Source organism: Symphalangus syndactylus, chromosome 17 (assembly GCF_028878055.3).
Source record: "Symphalangus syndactylus isolate Jambi chromosome 17, NHGRI_mSymSyn1-v2.1_pri, whole genome shotgun sequence".
Classification (NCBI taxonomy): Eukaryota; Metazoa; Chordata; class Mammalia; order Primates; family Hylobatidae; genus Symphalangus; species Symphalangus syndactylus.
In genome coordinates, this window is record NC_072439.2 from 69,576,610 (window position 1) to 69,594,091 (window position 17,482).

Here is a 17,482-nt window from a genome sequence, read left to right on the forward strand (position 1 = left end):
ATAATTTATATATGGAAGAGGGAGAAATGTCAGAAGACTCAACTAAATTTGTTATGTCTCTGGGTAATGGCACTGGAAATGAAGAAACATGGGAATGTATCTGATGTTTATTATAACCTTTTATTTTTAGAAAGCTATATGTATATTATTTTGATTAAAAATCTTTGGCCAGTCACAGTGGCTCATGTCTGTAATCCCAGCACTTTGGGGTGCTGAGGTGGGTGGATCGCTTGAGCTCATGAGTTAGAGACCAGACTGGGCAACATGGTAAAACTGTCTCTTCAAAAAATACAAAAATTATCCAGGTGTGGTGCCGTGTACCTGTAGTCTCAGCTACTTGGGAGGCTGAGGAGGGAGGATGGCTTGAGCCTGGAAGGCAGAGATTGCAGTGAGCTGAGATAGGGCCACTACACTCCAGCCTGGGTAATAGAGGCAGACTTTGTCTCAAAAAAAAAAGAAAAGAAAAAAAAAGAAAATCCTCAATTTATTTTTATTAATTTGCAAAACAGAAAGTACATCCTGCCTAATCTAAGTAGGAAGGAATTTGTTAAAGAATATAGATGGAGCTAAGGAAACAGAACTGAACATCCAAGAGCACACAGAGATTTGGTCCAACAGAGAAATTTCTACCACCAAAAGTTGCATATTCCAGCTAACTCACTTTCCAGAAAAATGGATGCTACACTTTCAGGTTGCTTACTTTTGAATCAGTCTTCTAGAATGTGAATGTTATGTCCTCAGCTGAGAAGCAAAGGAGTCTAGAAAAGTGAATTTTCTGGATCCTCCTTCGAAAAAGCAAAACTTTAAGCGTGGAGAATTATCAAAATATAGACAAGGAGTTCAAAAAATACTGGGCATCCAGAAATGATACAGTTTAGTACATACAGATGCATAATTCCTCTCCTAGAATGTATGTTTTTCTCTATGATATCTGACCATTTAAATAAAAGCTTCATTAATAATTCTAAAAAAAAATCCTAAGAAAATGTTGTAATTCTGGATTGGCTACTTCTGGCGACTCATATGTTGCGATGGGCTAGATATAACTTAGCATAATCTAGTGAGTATAGATTCTGGGCTGGAATTTAACAAAGCAAGTTTGAACAACAGCTGAAACATTTTGTTATATGGAAAGGTACAGACGACCAGATTTAAACATTAACATCTTCAGAAAATAGTTATGAATGGCTTTGTACTGCAAACTTCATTTCTTCTACACACTACACATTAAATATTCTTTTGACTTTAGCTGTAAATTGGCCATCTTAAGTACAAGTCTCGGTGACTGAATTTTTCTTTAGCTAAAATTATCAAAAATTACTTTACTTATTAGCAGTGATTATGTGATTGTCAACTATGTTAAGAAGTAAACATGCCGATTCATCTTCAGGATAATTATCTCTGAATAATTAAAGGCAAGTGAAGACATAAAGAACACAAGAAAATCAAGTCCAAATCCATTCTATAATATAGAACAAAAATTGGAATAGTTACTTGATGAGATGAGTGCCAGTTTCATTTGCTAATCTGAGTCAACATAACATTAGGAAACTAGGCTAGCCCAACAATTTAAATATTATTTATATATCCAGAAAACAACTCCTAGGAATATAATCACTCCAAAATTCTTCAGACACATGAGTCCCTCAAGATGGAATCACAGATAGTAGATATCACGTGATAGCATCCCATCAATTATGTTCTGCCTCTGGGAAAGATGATAATAGTCATTGATTCACAAAATGTATGTGGTGGGAATAAATTTAGAGTTGATCTTATATATATCAGGCTCATTTTACAGATCATAAAGCCCACGATGTTGGAATTAAAAATAATCACACCTTCATTTTGCATGTGAAAAGAAAAACTCAGAAAGTAAAAGCAATAACATATGTGGCAGAAAATGTTTGGAATACAGATTTCTTGATATCAAAGAAGTAAGGAGCTAAGAAATCATGTCAGACAGTGTACACACTCTTAACTGCTACACTATACTGCCCCTTGACGAAAAAGGAAAAACAGTTAATAAACATGAAAAGTCCAATTTTAACAATAATAAAGATATGCAACTTAAAACAAGAAGAAATCACATTTCACATATAGTTGATCTCATTATTCACAGTAATTATGTCCTATAAAGTTGTTGAGAATACTAAAGTAGTGAGTACTGAGTCATTGCTTTTAAAGGAAATATAGGATAAGACTCCTGTAAGATTTCAGTGACAACATTTTTGTCAAATGATTAATATATTAATATAATTTAATTTTATTATATACAGTAACTGAGAAGGGTTTAACATTTTCCTAACCCTGGGTGACATGAACATAAATTTCTTTGACATTTAGCATCACAACAAGGCTATCTACTATTCTTTGTTTACTTGTCATCTTATAAATCTACAAAGTTCGCTGCTTTTCCATCTTTTCCATGTCATCAGCCTGGACTATATATGTTACTTGAGCATTTTTCCAGAGCTGCCTCATATACAGATGAACAAATTGTCACTTGCTTTTTCTGGATGTAGCATAGCGTTGATTTATTAACATTAACCTCATGTTCAACAGCACTGTAACTCAGCCCTGAATGAAGCTTATTGGACATAAGCATTTTCTCCAGAAGACACATTACAGCTTTCTTACATATAGGAACACTAAACAGCACTTTAGCACTGGGATTGGGGACCATTTTAAACAGGAAAACCACTAGCAAAAGCACAAAAATGCAAAAATTTTGGCACTAAATTGACCTAAAAGCAATGCTCGTTTACAATAAGAAAGTTGAAACAAGAAGGCAGATTGTTGCCTTGTTCAGCTTTAGCTGGAAATGCGCCAAATTTTTTGCCCAACTCATTCATTCATGAATGCTCATGAATGACCAGGAAAGTGCTTCAGGGTTTCAAATACATCTTAATGACCAGGCAAATTCAAGAATACAGAATTTATGAATAATGAGGACTGGTTATATATTGACAAAGAATTGGATAAGATTAGTGTTGGCAAGGATGAGGGACAGTGGACACACTCCACTGCTGGTGTGTGCCTTTTGAATTAGTACAGAATTTCCAGAAGCCAACTTGGAAATACGAATCAGAAACCTTAAAATTGTTCACAGGCTGTGATGGTTCATTTTGTGTGTCAATTTGACTGGGCCACAGGTTGCTCAGATGTTTGAACAAACATTATTCTAGACGTTTCAGTGAGGGTGATTCTGGATGAGATTAACATTTAAATTGCTAAACTGAGTAAAGCAGGTTGCCATCCTCAATGTGTGTGGGCCTCATCCAATCAGTGGGAGGTCTGACTAGAACAAGAAAGCTGATCTTTCTCTGAAAAGGAAAGAATTCCTTTGGCCTAATCACCTTCAAACTGGAACATCAATTTTTTTCCTGCCTTTGGACTCAAACTGAAGCATCTACTCTTAATGGATCTTGAGCCTTCAGATGGAACTACATTGGCTCTCCTTGTTCTCAGGCTCTTAGACTCAGCCTAGAACCTACACTGTTGGCTCTCCTGGATCTCCAACATGCTGAATCATCATGAAAATCTGGGGACTTGTCAGCTTCCATAATTGCATAAGCCAATTATTTATAATAAATCTCTTTACATACATATATAAACACATGTATATGCATTCTATGTACACACACAAATTGTGTGCATACATGTGAGTATATGTGTGTGTCTATATATATGCGTGTGTATTGGTTGTTTCTCTAGCAAGTCCTGAGAAATACACATGCTTTATTCCTGGAATTGTACTTCTAGGAATATATCCTGAGAAATTAATTGGACGGTATGCAAATAGATAGATAGCTGTATATGTACAGTATATGAGACTGTATATAATATATACAATACCATATATAATAGCTGTATATCTTGTACATAATGAGAGGCTCGTGGGAAGAATATCTATAATGGCAACAAATTAGGAAGAAAATAAACATCCACAATAAAGTTTTTCTTATATCCCACTATGCTATTATATCAAAAATTATGATATAGACATTTATTTATGTGAAAAGGTACTTAGAAAATACTGAGTAAAAATTTGCTAACAACCAAATTGCTAATGACCATACGTAGTAGAATCACATTTTAAAAATGTATATGGGATGTATCATACAGAGCAAGATGGCCAAATAGAACCCTCCAGTGATCACTCCCCCTACAGGAACACCACATTGAACAGCTATCCACACAAGAAAGCCCCTCCATAAGAACCAAAAATCAGATGAGCAATCACCGAACCTGGTTGTAACATCATACCAAAGGAAGAGGCAGTGAAGTGGTAGGAAAAACAATCTTGAATTGCTGACACTGCCCCTCTCCCATTTTCCAGCAGCAGACACCTGGTGTGGAGAGAGAATATGTGTGCTTGGGGTAGGGAGAGCACAGTGATTTTAGGACTTTGCATTGAACTTAGCATCGTCCGTCACAGTGGAAAGCAACACAGGGCAGAATTCAGCCGGCACCTATGGAGGGAGCATTTAGACCATCCTCACCAGAGAGGAATCATCCATCTCAGCAGTTAGAACCTGAGCTCCAACTAGCTGAACCTCTGCAGACTGAAGTGCTATGGGGTTCTAAATGCACATGAAAGGCAGTGTAGGCCACAGGGATTGCAAGTCTTTGTGCTTGCAAGGCTTGGAGCCGGTGGACCTGGGGTGCACATGACCTAGCGATACATTACCTGGGGTGGAAAATGGAGTGCTTGTGTCACCCCTCCCCCAACCCCAGGCAGTGAGGTTTGCAGTTCTGGAAGAGACTCCTTCCCTCTGTTTGAAGAGAGGAGAATGAAGTGTAAAAAGGACTTTCTCTTAAAACTTGGATACCAGCTCAGCCACAGCTGGATAGGGCACGAGGCAGAGTCCTGAGGCCCACATTCCAGGCCCTAGCTCCCAGATGACATGTGTAAACATACATTGGGCCAGAAGGGAACCCATTGCTTTCTGGGATTTCATTCTGGCCCAGGGAAGGAACCAGTTCTGGTAGGATCCATCAACTGCTGACTAAAGAGTACTTGGGCTTTGAATAAACATCAACAGTAGCCAGGTAGTACTTGCTGCAGGCCTTGGGTGAGATCCAGTGCCATTCTGGCTTCAGCTGTGACTCAGAACATCCTCAGCTGTGGTGGTCATGGGGAGAGACTCTTTCTGCTTGAGGAAGAAGAGCGATGGGTAAAGGGGACTTTGTCTTGCAGTTTGGGTAGCAGCTGGGCCACAGTGGGTTAAAGCAAGAAGTGGGTTCCTGAGTACCTTATTCTAGGCTTTGGCTCCTGGAAGGCATTTCTGGACCCACTCTGGGCCAGAGGGGAGCCGACTTCCCTGAAAGTAGGGACCTAGGCCTGGCAGCCTTTACCACAGGCTTACTGAAGAGCCCTTGAGCCTTGAGTGAACATCAGTGGTAGCTAAGCAGCACTCACTGTGAGCCTGCGGTGGTAGTGGCCATGAGGAGAGACTCCTTCTGCTTAAGAAAAGGTGAAGTAAGAGTGGGAAGAACTTTGTCTCGTGGCTTGGGTGCCAGCTCAGCCACAGTAGAAAAGAGCACAAACCAGATTCCTTAGGTTCCTGAAACTAAGTTTATAACTTAAAAAAAGGAAAGCCTCAAAAAAAAAATATAATGATGCATCTTAAACAACGAGCAAAGCAAGAGCAAACCAAACCCCCAATTAGGAGAAGAAATAATAAAGATCAGAGCAGAAACAAATGGATTGGAATGAGCAAACAATACAAAAGATTAATGAAACAAATATTGGAGCTTTGAAAACAGGAATAAAATCCACAAAACTACAGCCAGACTAAGAAAAAAGAGAGCAGACTCAAATAACATCAGAGATTGTTTTCCTTAAAAAAAGGGCACATCACAAATGATAGTAGAGAAATTCAAAAGATCATTAGAGGCTACTATGAGTAACTAAATGTTAATAAATTGGAAAACCTAGAATCAATGGATAAACTCCTAGACACATGCAACCTACCAAGGTTGAACCATGAAGAAACCCAAAATCTGAATAGACCAATAATAAAGGATGACAGCTAAGTTTTAATAAAAAACGTCTCCCAGCAAAGAAAAGCCTGGAACCCAATGGCTTCACTGCTGAATTTTATCAACCATTTAAAAAAGAACTAATATTAATCCTACTTCAACTATTCTGAAGTACAGATGATGGGGGAATACTTCCAAACTCATTCTGTGAGGCCAGTATTACCCTGATACCAAAAAAACTTATTATAGAAGAAGTATACCTCAATACAACAAAAGCCATACATGAGAGATCCACAATTAGTATAATACTGAATGAGGAAAAACTGAAAGCCTTTCCTCTAATATCTGAAACACAATTAGGATGCCCACTTTCACCAATGTTATTCAACGTATTACTTCAAGTCCTAACTAAAGCAATCAGAAAAGAGAAACAAATAAAGGGCATCCAAAATGAAAAGGAAGAATTTAAATTATCCTTGTTTGCAGGTTATATGATCCTATATTTGAAAAAACCTAAAGACTCCACCAGAAACTATTAGAACTCATAAATAAATTCAGTAAAGTTGCAGGATACAAAATCAACATACGAAAATAAGTAGCATTTCTATATGCCAACAGCAAACAATCTGACAAAGAAATCAAGAAAGTAATCCCATTTGTAATAGCTACAAATAAAATACCTGGGAATAAACCCAACCAAAAAAATTTTAAAAATCTCTACAATGAAAACTATAAAACGTTGATGCAATAAATTAAAGAGGACGCCAAAAATGGAAAGATATTTTATGTTCATGGATTCCAAAAATTAATATTGTTAAAAGTCTATACTACCTAAAGCAATCTACAGATTCAATGCAATTGCTATAAAAAATTCCAGTGACATTCTTCACAGAAATAGAGAAAATAATCCTAAAATTTATATGGAATCACAAAAGACCCAGAATAGCCAGAGCTATCCTGAGCAAAAAGATCAAAACTGGAGTAATCACATTACTTGACTTCAAATTACATTACAGAGCTATAATAACAAAAACAACATGGCCCTGGCATAAAAACAGACACATAAACCAGTGGAACAGAATAGAGAACACAGAAATAAATCCATACACCTACAATGAACTCATTTCAGACAATGGTGCCAGGAACACACATTGAAGAAAGAACAGTCTCTTCAATAAATGATGTTTTAAAAACTGATAACCATATGCAGAAGAATGACACTAGACCCCTATCTCTCATCAAATACAAAAATCAAATAAAAATAGATTAATGACTTAAATATAAGACCTTAAACTATGAAAATACCAAAATAAAACACTGGGGAAGTTTCCCAGAAATTGGTCTGGTCAAAGGTTTATTGTGTAATACCCCACAAGAACAGGCAACCAAAGCAAAAACAGACAAATGGGATCACATCAAGTTCATAAGTTTCTGCACAGCAAAGGAAACAATACAAAAGTGAAGAGATAATCCATAGAATTGGAGAAAATATTTTCAAACTATCCATCTAGCAAGGAATTAATAACCAGAATATAAAAGGAGCTCAAACAACTCCATAGGAAAAAATCTAATAATCTAATTTAAGAATGGGCAAAAATCTGAACAGACACTTCTCAAAAGAAGACCTACAAATGGCAAACAGATACATGAAAACATGCTCAACATCACTGATAACTGGAAAAATGCAAATGAAAACTACAATGAGATAGCACCTCACCACAGTTAAAACTGGTTTTATTCAAAAGACAGGCAATATTAAATGCTGATGAGGATGTGGAGAAAAGAGGCTTCTTGCACACTGTTGGTGAAATGTAAATTAGTGTAGCCACTATAGACAATAGTATGGAGGTCTCTCAAAAAACTAAAAATAGAACTACCATATGATCTGGCAATCCCACTGCTAGGTATATACCCAAAATAAAGGACATTAATATATCAAAGAGATATCTACACTCCTATGTTTATTGCAGCACTACTCACAATAGCCAAGATTTGAAAGCAACCTAAGTATTCATCGACAGATGAATGGATAAAGAAAATGTGGTACACATACATATTCCCAAGGTGGTATTATTCTGCCATTAAAAAAATGAGATGCAGTCATTTGCAACAACATGGATGGAACTGGAGGATATTATATTAAATAAAATAACCCAGACCCAGAAACACATGCTTTTTGTGTTCTCACTTACTGTGGGAGCTAAAATTTAAAACATTGAACTCATGGAGATAAACTAGAACGATGGTTACCAGAGGCTAGGAAGGATGCGCAGGCAGGAAATGGGGATCGTTAAGGGGTAAAAAATATATAGTTAAATAGAATAAAGAAGAACTAGTATTTGAGCGCACAATAGGTTGAGCAAACAACAATTTATTGTACATTTTAAAATAATTTAAAAAATAGAATTGAAATGTTTGTAATATAGACAAATGATAAATGCTTGAGGTGATGGATACCCCATTTACTCTGATGCAATTATTACACATGGTATGTCTGTATTAAATTATTTCATGTACCCCATAAATATGTTCACTATGTACCCATAAAAATTAAAAAGAAAACATGTATATGAATATATGTGGATAGAAAGACATTTAGCAGAAGTCTTCAGAGAAGTTTCTATAATGAATACATGGTGTTGTGTTGTTGAAGAAAAAAGCACATGATGGAAAAAAGGCTATGTGACATAGTAGAAGCAACTCTAGATTTGGTGTCAGGTAACCTGGGTTCTAAAGCAGCTCCTCATTAATTTGATATGGTGACTAAACTACTCTGGTCCTTCTTTCCTTGTCTATAATATGGCATTAAACTAACTAATCTCTAAAGTCTCTCCCAGTACCAAAGTTTCTTGGGACCATGTTTCTTTGGATTTCTTGGTAAAGTTTTTAAGGGTTTGTAAGCCTCATGATCTCAACTCAGGAATATAAGGAAACACACCATGAACAATTTCTCTGCACATTAGCTGGTGGGACATTCCCCATCGATGGCTCTAATGCTAACTCTAACTTGGCTTGATCCTGTTTTCGTGATACTGAAATGGAGGGACACAGATGAGATGTGGGCTTTGCTTTGTCTGGTTGCATTGTCCTAATGTCCTAGAGAGAGGAGATAGTATATAGTAAAAAGAACATGGATGGCAGGGTTTGAATTCTTACCCTAACACTTACTGATTCCGAGGAATGTTTTACACATCAGAAAAAAACAAAAATCTACTGGACAAGAGTTTTTGTGAGCTCCAAATTCACTAAGGCAGGTAAGCTGCATAGCGCACAATAAGCATTAGAAAAAAAAGTACCCCTAATTTTTTTCTTCTTCTTCCTTTCACAAATGACATATTCCAGAATCAGGTTGATTCTGTGAAAAATGGGAAAAGAGAGATAAGTTTTCTTCATAATTGGCTTAGGAGCTAAAGGTAATCTTGTTTTACTCAATGGTTACGTTATAGACAGCTGATAAATTGTAACTTACAATGAATATATTGTCATAGCAGTAAAAAAAAAAAAAAACGCAAGTTAAGCAGTAAGAGACAGGAAATAAGGATTTAATTTTGAGATCAATTTAGAACACAATTAAGGTGATGTAGGAACCTAATATTTCATTTGTCTAATAAAATACCTAGGCTTGCAAGTGATTATATGCAGTCATTTCCTGTCCCCTCTAATAGATAATAGCTCTGACACTGTGTCCTTTAACAAAGTGTCAAAGAAACAGTTCAATATACTCCAAGAGGAAAACAAATCAAACCCTGCCAGACCTACATTATTTTGAGATTCTGCCCACTGAAGTAGTAACATAGCCTAACCTTTTTTTTTTTTTAACTCAAGAAATCTGATGGTATCTTGGGAAAAAAGGTTATAGCTTTACCCTGAAAACTAATTCCATTATTTAGAAAGGACATCATGCAAACGAATTTTGATGCATAACTGGGAACAAATGATAAGTCCTCTTAAGACCTCAAAAAACTTAGGTTTTTATAGTGAGAAATTCAAATGGTTAGACAAAGAGATAATCTCCTAAATGCCTGTCTGTTCCCTGATCCCATTTTGATTTCTGATTACCTTCAAACTCTGTAAAGCTACAGTTTCCCAACTATGTGCCAAAGCACCTCAAGGTGATGCAGAAAATCCATAGAGAGTACTGTGAAATGCTTTATATTTTTAAGGAAAGCACAGTGGTCTTTAGCACCTGTCAGATGTTCCATGAATTAATTACAAGCTGAAGGTAATTCGCAGATTGCATACCATTCCTCTGCATGCCATCATACCTTTTAGAAGCTGGGTTTTTCACAGATTATGTAATAAAAAGCAAGGACTGCACAAAAAGTAATGTGGAACAGGAAGCGAGGGTAGTGGTCTCCAAACTGACTCCGAGGTTTGAGAAGCTGTGCAGTGCCCAGTGAGTGCATGCTTCTCATTAGGAAGTAATTGTGGTTATTCAAGAATGACATAAAATATTTTCTCTTTAAATTTATGTGGATTATTTTAAGCAGCTACTATTAATAATTTGCTAGGACTTAAATACTTATTAAGTTGTTTGGACCTAACTACTTACTATACTGAAGTGTCAGATATTTCCTTTGGCCTGGGATGCTGTGGAATAATAAACACCAAGGGCCACCTGAACAGAGAAAGTTTGGTAACTCTGCCTTGCAGCTGTCTTCCACCTTGTCAAGATAGCACAGGTCAATGTTTTGTCTTCAGCAGCATAGCTATAACAATAAACTGCCTGAGAAGGCTGGGAAGTTTGTACTCCCTTTCATTAAAGCAGAGAAAGCGAAAATAAATTTTCAGTCATTAAGGTCTTTTCAACCTACTGAGAAATGTCTGCGTGCCTCATGTCAAACATTTGTCACCTGAGGACAGCCATCTGTTCATTACAATTTTCATTTGGCCATAACCTCCTCTCCCCTTGCCAAAAGTATTAGAAGATTGATGGCTTGCTGCACAAAATCAGGACGCTTTGGAATTGCCTATTGGATGTGCTTATTTGTAGCAATATTTATTTTATCTGACCTACTTTCTGCATTTCTCAAAAGATTCACATCTCATAAATATACTATTTAATTTATAATCGTGTTCCAAACTGCAAGCACCCTAACACAATTATTTTATTCTTCTGCTTAAATTGGAAAGCTGGAAAGTAAGTATTCAGACATTACCACTTACTCACGTAAGAAATGGCACAGAAACCCCAATCTACAATTGCTTAGAAAAGATTCCAAAGAATATGTTTGAAGACCTCTCTCTCTTTCCTCTATATTCTCTCTCTTTGGTGGAACTCATTCCACCTCATTGCTAGCACAGGATAATATCCATCAGGTGGCTCCCAAATTTCTGTCTTCTTCTGAATTGTAGCCACACATTTCAAATTGCCTGGATATTTCACAGGCCCCACAAACATCATGTGCCCCAAAATGTACTTACTAGCTTTCCTCTTATACTGCTTTTTCTCCTGCCTTTGTTTTTATGGCCGTCTCATACTCCAAATCTGTTACCTTTTACTACTCCTTCTTCCTTGTCCACAACAACCAATTGGTTGTCAAATCTTGGCAATTTATCTCTTCCATTCATCCTCCGACCCCACTGCAACTTCCCTGGTTCAGGCCATTAATCTCTTCTTACTCTAGTTCGTTCTTTGCAAAACAGCTGGAATGATCTTCACAAGATTCAAATAGGCTCATGTAAGCTCCAGACTTTGGTTTTGTATAATTTGACCCCGGCTTGTTTTACAAGTTTCATCTCAGGCTTCTTATCATCTCCACTAAGAGCTGTGGCCTTCTTTTGGCTTCTCAACTATTTGTAGCTCCTCCCCAACTCAGAGCCGATATAATGCTATTCCCTCTACCTAAAAAGTTCCTACTTTGGCCTCTCTCCCCTTCTTAAAATTTGGGGTCATTTTAGGCTTAAATTGATCTTCACCTAAATTCTATTCTTTTCTGGAGGAATTTTGATACGAGGAACCATATCTGCTGCCAGCCACTACTGCTCCCATTCCACCTCCAGGCCAAAAAAAAAAAAGCTGTCAATTTAAGTTGCACACAAGCTGGCTCCAAATTTGGAGGACACAACAGCCTAAATAAATATAAACTAAGGTGGTGCAATGACCTATGTTAGCCACAATAGTGAAAAACTCAAGTGTGTATTGATCATAAGAAAAAAAATCTTAAAAAGTAGTTGAAGAAGGCATGAGCAAAATCCTTTATTAGTTTTAAGTGGGAAAATCTTTTTTACCATGATTTACAACTTAGAAACCAAAAAAGAAAATGTTAATATATTTTCAGAAAATATTTGCTTTGTATGTACCATAATGTATATTCAAGTGTCTACCTATTTATTCAATCATTCAATACGTATTTATTGAATCTCTGCTATGTTCTAGGCTTTGTGCCAGCTGCAGAATTGACCCATCTAGAGGCAAGGGGGCTGGTTTTCCTCATTCTAATATCAGCCAGTGATTCACTGTGGGTTTTTCCCAGGTTGAAAGGTGCAAGTGTTAGGGCCAGGCGCGGTGGCTTACACCTGTAATCCCAGCACTTTGAGAGGCCAAGGCAGGTGGATCACGAGGTCAGGAGATCGAGACCATCCTGGCTAACACAGCGAAACCGCGTCTTTACTAAAAAAATACAAAAAAAAATTAGCAAAGCGTGGTGGCGGGCGCCTGTAGTCCCACCTACCTGGGAGGCTGAGGCAGGAAAATGGCATGAACCTGGGAGGCAGAGCTTGTAGTGAGCCGAGATTGTGCCACTGCACTCCAGCCTGGGAGACAGTGAGACTCTGTCTCAAAAAAAAAAGGTGCAAGAAGGTGCAAGTGTAACTTCCCAAACAAGAAGCTCCTGTTTCCCCAAAGTCAGTACTTAAAGAAGACCAAGACTATGAGCTCTTAGAAGTCAGTACTCACACCAGCTGTGGGGGAGGCACACCAGCCTCGTAAAAGCTATATAGGATACCAACAACTTTTATTTAAAAGTAAAAATAAAATAATTTTAATCTTGGAAGCACAAAATGGTACAACTCTCTCTAGGCATGGGTCTGATTAACACAAGCATTGTTGTAGGAGTGGACAAGGATGTATTATGTTGCAGATAACTAGTTTTAACAGTGACATAGTGTGACAACACCAGAACTAATGGTATCCTCAAATTGGGGCCAACTATTTAATGGATTGATCTGTTCCTATCATTGCTTTTCCTTGAGGCATTTGAAAGAAAGATTCGCTTTCTTGAATTGAGTAAGCCAGGTCTTGATAGATTTGGGGAATAGAAAGGGATAACAAACCTTTTGGAAATCTATTATATGAAGAGTACAAATGATTGCATTTTAAAAAATTAGATATGTGACCATATGTGTACCCGTAAGCTAGCGAAGAGCACTTACAAAGTATGGGTTGGAGAGGAGAAGATTATGGGTAAGTGCAGGAGATGCACCCTAAATCTCTGTTTCTCCCCTCTAAGTGGGGCTGAGAGCTAATAACTTTGGAAATATATAGTTATGCAGTGTATGAAGCAAACATTTATAATTAAATGCATAACTGTTTTATCAGTCATTTCAAAGTGCTCTTATGTGTTAGAGAGAAATAATGTTTTCTATTATTCCTCAGTAAATACAAGATGGATACAGGTTGCCATTGTTTCGTTAAGTGAAAAGCCTTCTTCAACTAAAAATCTCTTCTACAATTTCTTTATTCTCACTAGTAGTGTTTTGTGCAAAATGGCTTTACTCAAAACTCTTGGGAAAAAAAAAATCTTAAAATTCGACACAAGAGAAATCTTTTTTGTATTCACTTCTTCAAACTCCTTTTCTATCTCATTATTGCCAAACACACAAAAAAGTCTGAAATGATGTGGAGAACTTAAGTAGGCAGCGATTTATCAGAAAATGCAGAAGCATGCATTTAAAATGCTCATCTTCAAGAAAAAGAAGGAACAAATTTTCAAAAAATGACTTTATGTCTAACAAAATAATCAATATCTGGTTTTTGAAGGAGAAATTCCTAGTGAAAATAAAATCATTCACCTTTGTAGCTTTAAACAACAAATTTTTATGCATAAGGAGAAAGGGGCATTTTCTAGAGAACTTAAAAAAAATAAGTGGAAATTACTCATGGTCTATTCTTTTAAAAGACTTGTTTCATGAAAATGAAATAATGCTCCATTCCTAATGCCCCAAAGCCTTAAGTAATTTCTCACAGAGTTTACTAAATAGACAAAACAGAAGCACATTTTAGCTAAGAAAACTTTTAAAAGGGAGTGTGTCTGCATTTCATAAAGTATTATTTCACTTGAAGATCTCATACAGGCAAAATGCCAATGGAGTTGTTAATAAGCTTTCAAAAACTACAAGCAGTAAGAAAAGATACAAACTGTTTTCTTTAAAGGACATAAGGTGAAATATAAAGAGGGAAAAGTCAATCTTTTATAATCACCACTACTAGCCTTTACTTTGTGTCCCCTAAACCTCTGATTTAGCCTTATTTGGTGTTTTGAAAGACTACCGTCTCTTAAGAGACAAAGATACTCATAGCATTCGCTAACACAAGCTGTTGCATTTCTTGCATCTAAAAGCGTTTCCATATATACTCAGATGAAAACCCTGCCTGTTGGGTCTCTTAATCATGTTTTTCGGCACACTGACTCCGGAAATCTATAGCCCTCAGGACGAGAGCAAAGCTCACATTTACTCACCAATTGTACAAGATTCCTTTTACTGCAGCATGTGTTCACTTCCTCCCTTTTGTGCATAAAAATGTGTTTGTGAGGCCGGGCGCGGTGGCTCACGCTTGTAACCCTAGCACTTTGGGAGGCCGAGGCAGGCAGATCACGAGGTCAGCAGATCGAGACCACGGTGAAACCCCGTCTCTACTAAAAATACAAAAAAAATTTAGCCGGGCGTGGTGGCGGGCGCCTGTAGTCCCAGCTACTCGGAGAGCCTGAGGCAGGAGAATGGCGGGAACCCGGGAGGCGGAGCTTGCAGTGAGCCGAGATCGCGCCACTGCACTCCAGCCTGGGCGACAGAGCGAGACTCCGTCTCAAAAAAAGAAAAAAAAAAAAAAAAAGAATACCAAAAATGTGTTTGTGAAAATTACTTTGGAGCAACTGAACCACCGAATGAAGTTCAGAAGCAGGAAGCTGAAAACACAGATCTGAGGCTCAGATACATATAAATGAGTAATTCTACTATCGAAAGTTCACCGTTAAAATGTAGGGTGAGGCAGATAATCTTGTTTGTACCAGATAAGACAGCAGAACAGTAAACGATGGATAGAAGGAATGTTTGTACACTTATGAATGAAAAGAGTGAGGAAACGGAACAAGAAGCAAAGTTACATGGTAAACCAAGAAATGACTTACAGAACAAGACTGTGAACAGGCTATTCTAGAAAAGTGATCTGGTCAGGTGACAGTCGCTGCTGTGTGTGTTATCAAGAGACTTCCAAGTTGTAAATCCACCTACACAGAAAAAACACGGCAAGGAATACACCTGTGTGTAGTGGGAAGGAGAGCATTGCATGGTCAGTCATCTTGTGTTTGGCATGCTGGTTCGGAATCAAAATGTCTTTTAAAAATTGTTTATTCTTTCACTGATTTGCAGCTGAAGCACAATAATCATGCCACTGGTATTCAGTAGAAAGATTGCACATCTGGGAGACCTGTTCAAAATAACAACTCAGAAGACAGGGTGGCGAGAACATGTATCTAGGGACCTCAGCCAAGGATGCTAAATATAGAGGACAAGGTTCATTTAGGAGAAAGAATCCTCTAAAAAAATTGTTATTTTAAAAGAGATGTTGCTTCCACACTATGAGGAAGCCATTTTCTCTGTCTAGCAGGAAGTTGAAAACACAGATCGGAGGCTCAGCACTTATATATGTGGCACTCTTCAATGTAAAGGACACAGTTGAAACATGGAGTGAAGCAGATACTCTCATTTGGTTCATGCAACATTCATTCTGACACATATTATGTTAGTCCTCTTGTACCGTAGATGAAAAACCTAACCAAGTCATTTTCCAGGCACATTTCCAAGTAGAGCTCTACATGTGGCCTGGTCCCATCAAGTCTTGTGTGAGTTGAATGTGAAAGTGAGCAACAAAGGCAGCTGGCAGTCACAAGGACAAGTATTTCCAGATGGGCAGGTGTGGTGGCAGAGGCCCCTGGTTCTCCTGGAATAGCTGTGGCAGAGTTTCTAGCCTCCCCTGCCCAGCATCAGGAATCTACTGACGAGCCATGGTGACTGTGGTTTCCACTGGACTTTTCTGCTGGCTGCATTGCTGTTGGTTTTATATCTCGGCCTAGTTCCCTGAAGTTCATGTGAGTTTCCCCATGTTTTATGAGTCTCTTTATGTTTACATTATGTTTACATAAGATTTCATGGTTTGCAACTAGGAGTAAATTACCTAAGGCAACAGAAAAATAAGAGATCCAAGGTAAAGGCATTGGACACATTGGGGGGGAAAAAAAAACATATCCAAGAGGAGATGGTGAAACAAGAGAGCACAGGGTCCTTCTTCTACCCCCAGGTATGATACAAGTTTATATACTATTCTGACATTAGAGAAGAGATGAATGTCAGCCCTAGTTGTTCTTTGGCCAGGGTGTCTCAACTCGATGCAGCCTCTCTCTCTCTTTCCCTTGCTTGGCTCAGGAAAAGACATTCTACACAACTATCTGTAAGGTCACATCTGGTATTGGGGGTATAATTTGCTACTGATAATATCAGATTTGGCTACCCCTGCTGATTACAAGGTCTCTGCCTTCTGTGACCTCCTGGTCCTAAGCCCAGTTTTCTTCTCTTTCACTGCCCCTCTCAGCATTTCCAAGCCTTTTGTAGGCCCAGAAATTCTCAGTGCTTCTTCCACCCTTCAAAGCCACCCTCAAATCCACATCCCAGGAATCTCTCACTGCCCCTGCCACCATGCCATGTGGAATGCAGAGCCATGTCAAATTGGGAACTCTCTGCAGACTTGTCATCTCAGCAGAAAATGGCCAGGAGTGAGCACCAGACCTGATATTCTGTTTGAGTGATAGTGATAATTCCATTGTCCTCACCCCTCCCCTTTCCAGAATTTTAACAGACTCTAAAAAGTCTAGTTTGAAGAATTCTGATATATTTCCAGTTGGGGGTGTATATTATTGCCACCTCTATGAAGGGTAATTTGGCAATATTTAACAAATTTTAAATACACATGGCCTTAAACAGCAAGCCCAACTTTAGGTATTTATACTACAAATAAAATCATGCTCTCACAAAATGGCCTTTTTATGAGGTTATTCATTGTGGGACTGTTTGTAATAGTGAAAGATTGGGTAAATGTCCCTCAATACGAGATTAGTTAAATAAAAATTGTAGTGAATTCATACAACAGAATATTCTCCTTATTCTCCAATAACATTTGTTGTCTGTGCAGAAAAGTAGGTGAATAAGGTTCAGAAGAGGAAAGGAGAATTTTCACCAGATATTCTTTTATACTTCTTGAATTTTGAACCATGTGAATACT